General features: G+C 37.4%; 1 non-coding gene across 1 annotated transcript; it reads left to right on the top strand.

The window, feature by feature from the left end:
• The first annotated feature begins 270 nt into the window (after positions 1-270).
• On the top strand, positions 271-374 carry LOC113923229. The gene has a single exon (XR_003520233.1). It is a non-coding gene; the product is annotated as a U6 spliceosomal RNA (small nuclear RNA).
• The last annotated feature ends 7630 nt before the right edge of the window (positions 375-8004 follow it).

Genomic DNA, 8004 nt, shown 5'->3' on the forward strand with positions numbered 1-8004 from the left:
AAATCAAATGTACATCTAGGAAAAAAATAGCTACAATTAGTTTATTATTCATTTTGGCCTTTTTTTCTTTTCTTAATGCTTATATTTGCCTTTTCCTTTCATGAAAATTTACATATTTTTCAGTCTCAAAGTGTTATTGTCATAAACAAATTATAATTTATGACTGTGGCTATGTTTCTTCAAGTTTTTCTTAAAAGATTAAAAGAAAACCCTAGTGTTTGCTTTGTCAATATATATATTTAGTATGTATGTATATATATATATATATATATATATATATATATATATACACTAAAACTGGAACAGCACAGAGAAGGTTAGCAAAGCCCATGTGCAAGGATGTTTCACATATGTGTGAATCATTCCATATTTGTCAGTTTTTGTGCTGGAAGAGATGGGGGTGAGGAAGCAGGATGGCAAGGGAGCTTGAAGGGTAATTAATCTCTACCACTTATATTTTATTCATTTTATTATATAAAACACCAGTGCTAACAAAAATCTTGGTGTGTGAATACAGCCTTTGTTGAATGATTCTCTCTACTTTTTCTGTATTTTAAAATAGAAAAACCTATCATCATAGTAGTCAATTTCCAAACCTATGAAAATTATCAGAGGTGCGTGATGAGATTTATTCATAGCAATATCCTCTTCAGCAATGGTTATTATAGGGAAAATGGGAAATCGAAAATTTGAATACAGGAATAACTAAGTAAATTATAGTAGAGTAACATGATTATTATGTATTTATTTGGAAATCTTGTTTTCTGTATTAGTATCCTATTGCTTCTGTAAAAAATTACCATGGACTTAGTGGCTTACAATAAGACATATTTGTTACCATACAATTCTGGAGATTGGAAATCTAAAACGGGTCTCACTGCGAAAAATCAAGATGTCAGTAGGGCTGCAGTCCTTCTGAGGAGAATACTTTGACTTCTTCAGCTTTTAGAGACTACTGCATATGATGCCTCCTGGCCCCTTGCTCACATCACTCCAACCTTTTTCTTCTATCCTCACATGTCCTACCCTGACTGACCGACCCTCCTGCCTCCCTCTCATACAGATCCTTGTGATTACACTGTGCCCGCTAGAATTATCCAGGAGAATGTCCCCATCTCCGGATGCATCAAATTAACCACACTTGCCATGTAAAGTAACATCCTCACAGGTTCTGGGGATTAGGGTGTGGGCATTTTTGGGCAGAGGCAAGGGCATTACTCAACCTACCACATTTTGTAAGCAAATAAGAGCATGTGAAGATTTAAAATGCTTAGGACAGTACCTGGAACAAAACACCTTCCACTGTGATTTGTAAAAGGAACAGGCTTGTGAATTTCTCACTGCTTTCACAGCCTGATCTCAACCATCATCTCTTGCCTGGATAATTCCAGTAGTCTCCTCACAGGCCTCCCTGCTTCTACCACCACCTCCACCTAAGTCTTAGCAAGCAGCCAAAGTGATCTGCTTAAAACATAAACCAGACTGTGCTTCTCCTCTGCTTAAAACCTCTATTTTCCCTATTTAATTCAACTCTTTAGGTGGCCTCTACAGCCACACCATATGCTCCCCCTACTGGGACCTATTTAAACAAACTACACTTTTATTCAACTCACTACACAGGCCGCTTATTGCTTCTCCAAAACACTAGCTTTGTTCCCACCTCAGGACCTTGTTACTTGTGGTTTCCTCTGCCAGATATTCATGTGGCTCATGCCCCCATTTCTTCAGATCTGCTCACTGAGGCCTACCCTGGTCACCCATTTAAAATCTCAGTTGACCCATTTCTATGCTCCCAATCCTCCTGCTATTTTTCCATAGCATGACACTTTTTGGTATTCTAAATGTTTTTTTTTTAAATGCTTATATTTCCTCATCTCCTATGGAAATATAAATTCCAAAGGACAAGAAATGTATATTTTGTTCAATGATATATATATATATACATATATATATGATATATATACACATACGTATTTTCATTTCTTTGAATACTGTATGGCACACAGTAAGCACTCAGTAAATAACTGTTGAATGAGTGATAAGATCCTATTATGTGCTAGGTTCTGTCCTAGGTGCTGAGGCCACATAAGTAAACTTGACAGTTTCTCCTTATTGGAGCTTGCTTTTAAGTTCTGTCTATCGAAATCCACTCTGCCCACATCCCCAGACTGAGAAAGAAGAAAACACTTGATGAGAAGTGGTAAGACTGGAAATTATTAATTAGCCTTGCTTTCTTTACAAACCATCCCCACCCTTACCACTCCTATACTTTTGTCCCAATTACCAGGTATGGTTTTACAATGTTTTGGAGATTAATTCAAATGGATGTAGTTGTTAATTGATGGTACCATGAAAAACAAACAAAACACAACATGGCAAAAAACAATATGCTGTACAACATTGTACCTTTAGTCAACAATACTGGATGGTGCACACAAAAAATTTGTTAAGAGGGCAGATCTCATGTTAAGTATTCTAACCACAATAAGGTAAAAATGAAAATACTGTATCGTGTGATTATATAATCCCACTAATATGAACTATCCAGAACAGGTAAACCTATAGGCACAGAAAGGAGGTTCAAGTTGGTCAGAGGCTGGCAGGAGGGAAGAATGGGGAGTTAGTGCAGAGTTGCTGTACAGGGTGATGAAAATGTTCTGGAAATAGTGATAATTGCACAATACTGTGACTGTAATTCATGCCATGGAATTGTACATTTAAAAATGGTTAAAATGGGGTGGGGTGGGAGGGATGGGGTGGCTGGGTGATAGACATTGGGGAGGGTATGTGCTATGGTGAGCGCTGTGAATTGTGCAAGACTGTTGAATCACAGATCTGTACCTCTGAAACAAATAATGCAATATATGTTAAGAAAAAAAAAAGAAGAAGAAGAAGATAGCAGGAGGGGAAGAATGAAGGGGAGTAAGTCAGAGGGGGAGATGAACCATGAGAGACAATGGACTCTGAAAAACAAACTGAGGGTTCTAGAGGGGAGGAGGTAGGGGGATGGGTTAGCTTGGTGATGGGTATTAAAGAGGGCACGTTCTGCGTGGAGCACTGGGTGTTATGCACAAACAATGAATCATGGAACACTACATCAAAAACTAATGATGTAATGTATGGTGATTAACATAACAATAAAAAATTTAAAAAATTACTAAAAAAAAAAGTCTGGACTTTATTCGTGGAGAACCATTGAAAAGTTTGACTAGGTGAGTGATAGGACCATGACTGGATTTCCAACTTCCATCTTCATCCTTGTGGCTGTTGGAATAAAGTGGTATTTTGTAGTCAATGAAAATGTTTGATTTTAGAACTTTATTAAACATTTGGAATAAAGTATATCATAATTCTGAAAAAAATGGTTAAAATGGCAAATTTTACATTATTACACTTTACCACAATTAAAAAGGAAAGAAAATCGGAGGCTATGAAATTCCTCTTTCTCCCCCTAGATTGATTATCAGACCTTAAAAAAACATGAACATGCATTCACTCAACAAATATTTATTGAGTGCTGATTTTTATCTGGCCTTACTTTAAAGACACCCTTTATAAATAGCCACTGTTTTCCTATGTGGGCAATACAAATACTTTCAGTTAGGAGTTATTCACAAGTCCTTCTAACTCTAGTGCTAAAGCAAGAACTTTCTCACTTCGATGTTGACTCTGTACTGAATGATTTTTGATAATAAAGATCTATGCCCCTACCTATTTCTTGCTTCACTCTCACCTTTATTATGATTTTCACAATGGAGAAAACCATATTGACTATATGAAGCTCATGTTCACTACAAGGAAAATATAAATTTACATCCTCTTTTTATAATAACTCTCCCAAAATCTATGGTTACATTTCGTTATTCTGCTGACGTCCCAGCACCAATATGACTCACCCTGCCCTTATCATCTCTCTTTCCCACCCCTGACCTCCTCCTTCTGAGTTCACTATCCCCATTAATGCCAATACCATTCCCTATGGCCCACTAGTTTGAGAAGTCTTTGTGTTTCTGACCTCACAGTTTTTATTTCCTCTTCTTTCCATTCTATCACTAACATTGTTCCCTACTTCACAAATTTCATATTTTGGGCACCTAAAATCTTGGGCCCAATTAGTAAACTATAGTTCTGCCTACAATCCTTCTCCACTCTATTGCCAGATTAATTTCTTGGAGATATTATGCTCTTTCCCTTCTTAGAAACTCACTAGAGTTCAGCTTCCTTAGACTGCATTCAAAGCTATCCTGGGTTCTGTCCATCTTTCTAGGCTCTTCTCCCAGTAGCCCTGAAATTTGACTACTTGTTGTTTATGCCAAAATCTGCATTTTTTTCTGTCTTTATTTACTCTTGCCATTAACTTTACCCAAAATGTACATCCAACCTCTTTTTTAAAAAGATTTATTTGAGAGAGAGAGAGAGAGAGAGCATATGCATGCATGAGTGGGGGGGAGGGGCAAAGGGAGAGAATCTTCAAGCAGACTCCCCACTCAGTGCGGAGCCTGATGTGGGGCTCGATCCCATGACCCTGAGATCATGACCTGAACCAAAACCAAAAGTTGGAACCTTAACCAACTGAGCCACAGAGGTGCCCCTACATCCAACCTCTTATTGCGTCTTCACTTCTTACCCTATCCATCACTGAAGGCCTAATCTATCACCTTTATGAAAAAAACACTAGTGCAGATTGATTTTTCCTCTATCTGCCCATTGCTTTTAAATGACCGACCTGAATTGTCTTAATATCTTAACAGTGTAGAATCAACAGACTGACTACAAATGAAAAGAGAAAAATCGTGAGGGAGGATGAAAAATAAAGGAACTGAGAGAAGAGTTTTGAGATGTTGAGGAAATAAGTCATTATCCACTACAAAAAAGGAAAAACAATTTTGAGAAGAGAAAAGGAAATACACTGAAGACAGCTGTAAGAATATTAAAGAAATGAAACAATCCATATTCTTTCCTTGGATGTTGGTTTCTGTTAGTTTTAATGGTTACCCTGTGTGTTCCCTGGAATACTTAAAGGTTTTTACAGTGCTAGGTAAATGAAAGAAGCAGACATTGAATACTTACTGTTGCTTCATTTTCAGATATAAATTCTTTGAATCCCACTCTTTCCGGAGAGTTTTCTTGTTTCACTAAGTACAGATATTGAGAGTGGTCAAGAATCAGTACCATTTTGGTACCTTTGGATAAGAAAATTATAAACATCTTATTCATTCTCTTAGTTTTTTTAAGTTTTTATTTAAATTCCAGGTAGTCTACCTACAGTATAATATACATTGTCTTACTTTTAAGAAAGGATCTTCTTTGAATTCGAGAGATAAGCGATACGATAAGACGAAACAACATTAGAATAATTGGAATCCCAGAAGAAGAAGAAAGAGAGAGAGCGGCAGAGGGTATATTGGAGCAAATAATAGCAGAGGACTTCCCTAATGTGAAGAAGGAAACAGGCATCAAAATCCAGGAGGCACAGAGAACCCCTCTCAAAATCAATAAAAATAGGTCAACACCCCGACATCTAATAGTAAAACTTACGAATCTCAGAGTCAAAGAGAAAATCCTGAAAGCAGCTCGGGAGGAGAGATATGTAACCTACAATGGTAGAAATATTAGATTGGCAACAGACCTATCCACAGAGACCTGGAAGGCCAGAAATGACTGGCATGATATCTTCAGAGCACTAAACGAGAAAAATATGCAGCCAAGAATGCTATATCCAGCTAGGCTCTCATTGAAAATTGAAGGAGAGATAAAAAGCTTCCAGGACAAACAAAAACTAAAGGAATTTGCAAACACAAAACCAGCCCTACAAGAAATATTGAAAGGGGTTCTCTAAGCAAAGAGAGAGCCTAAAAGCAGCATATCAGAAAGGAACACAGACAATATACAGTCACAGTCACCTTACAGGCAATACAATGGCACTAAATTCATACCTTCCAATAGTTACCCTGAATGTAAATGGGCTAAATGCCCCAATCAAAAGACACAGGCTATCAGATTGGATTGAAAAACAAGACCCATCAATATGCTGTCTACAAGAGACTCACTTTAGACCCAAAGACACCCCCAGATTGAAAGTGAGGGGGTGGAAAACCATTTACCATGTTAATGGACACCAAAACAAAGCTGGGATGGCAATCCTTATATCAGACAAATTAGATTTTAAACAAAGACTGTAATAAGAGATGAAGAAGGACACTATATCCTACTTAAAGGGTCTATCCAACAAGAAGATCTAACAATTGTAAATATCTATACCCCTAAGATGGGAGCAGCCAATTATATAAGGCAATTAATAACAAAAGCAAAGAAACACATTGATAACAATACAATAATAGTGGGTGACTTTAACACCCCCCTGACTGAAATGGACAGATCATCTAAGCAAAAGATCAACAAGGAAATAAAGACTTTTAAATGAAACACTGGACCAAATGGACTTCACAGACATATTCAGAACATTCCATCCCAAAGCAAAAGAATACACATTCTTCTCTAGTGCCATGGAACATTCTCCAGAATTGATCACATCCTAGGTCACAAATCAGGTCTCAACCGTACCAAAAGATTGGGATTATTCCCTGCATATTTTCAGACCACAATGCTTTGACACTAGAACTCAATCACAAGAGGAAAGTTGGAAAGAACTCAAATACATGGAGGCTAAAGAGCATCCTACTAAAGAATGAATGGGTCAACCAGGAAATTAAAGAAGAATTAAAAAAAAAATCATGGAAACCAATGAAAATGAAAACACAAGGGTTCAAAATCTTTGGGATATAGCAAAGGCAGTCCTGAGAGGAAAGTATATAGCAATACAAGCCTTTCTCAAGAAACAAGAAAGGTCTCAAATACACAACCTAACCCTACACCTAAAAGAGCTGGAGAAAGAACAGCAAATAAAGCCTAAACCCAGCAGGAGAAGAGCAATAATAAAGATCAGAGCAGAAATCAATGAAGGAGAACCCAAAAGAACAGTAGAACAGATCAACGAAACTAGGAGCTGGTTCTTTGAAGAATTAACAAGATTGATAAACCCCTGGCCAGACTTATCAAAAAGAAAAGAGAAATGACCCAAATCAACAAAATCATGAATGAAAGAGGAGAGATCACAAGCAACACCAAAGAAATACAAACAATTATAAGAACATATTATGAGCAGCTCTATGCCAGCAAATTAGATAACGTGGAAGAAATGGGTGCATTCCTAGAGGTGTATCAACTACCAAAATTGAATCAGGAAGAAATAGAAAACCTGAACAGACCTAAAACCACTACAGAAATTGAAGCAGTCATCAAAAATCTCCCAACAAACAAAAGCCCAGGGCCAGATGGCTTCCCAGGGGAATTCTATCAGACATTTCAAGAAGAATTAATACCTATTCTCCTAAAACTGTTCCAAAAAATAGAAAGGGAAGGAAAACTTCCAAACTCATTTTATGAGGCCACCATTACCTTGACCCCAAAACCAAGACCCCATCAAAAAGGAGAATTACAGACCAATATCCTTGATGAACATGGATGCCAAAATTCTCACCAAAATACTAGCCAATAGGATCCAACAGTACATTAAAAGGATTATTCACCACGACCACGTGGGATTTATCCCTGGGCTGCAAGGCTGGTTCAACATCCGCAAATCAATCAACGTGATAGAATACATTAACAAAAGAAAGAACAAAAATCATAGGATCCTCTCCATAGATGGAGAAAAAGCATTTGACAAAGTACAGCATCCTTTCTTGATGAAAACTCTTCAGAGTATAGGGATAAAGGGTACCTACCTCAATATCATAAAAGCCATCTATGAAAAACCTACAGCAAATATCACTCTCAATGGGGAAAAGCTGAGAGCTTTTCCCCTAAAGTCAGGAACGTGGCAGGGATGTCCACTATCACCACTGCTATTCAACATAGTATTAGAAGTCCTAGCCACAGCAATCAGACAACAAAAATATATCAAAGGCCCAAATCGGCAAAGGGGAAGTCAAACTCTCACTC

The sequence above is a fragment of the Zalophus californianus genome, chromosome 9, assembly GCF_009762305.2.
Source record: "Zalophus californianus isolate mZalCal1 chromosome 9, mZalCal1.pri.v2, whole genome shotgun sequence".
Lineage (NCBI taxonomy): Eukaryota > Metazoa > Chordata > Mammalia > Carnivora > Otariidae > Zalophus > Zalophus californianus.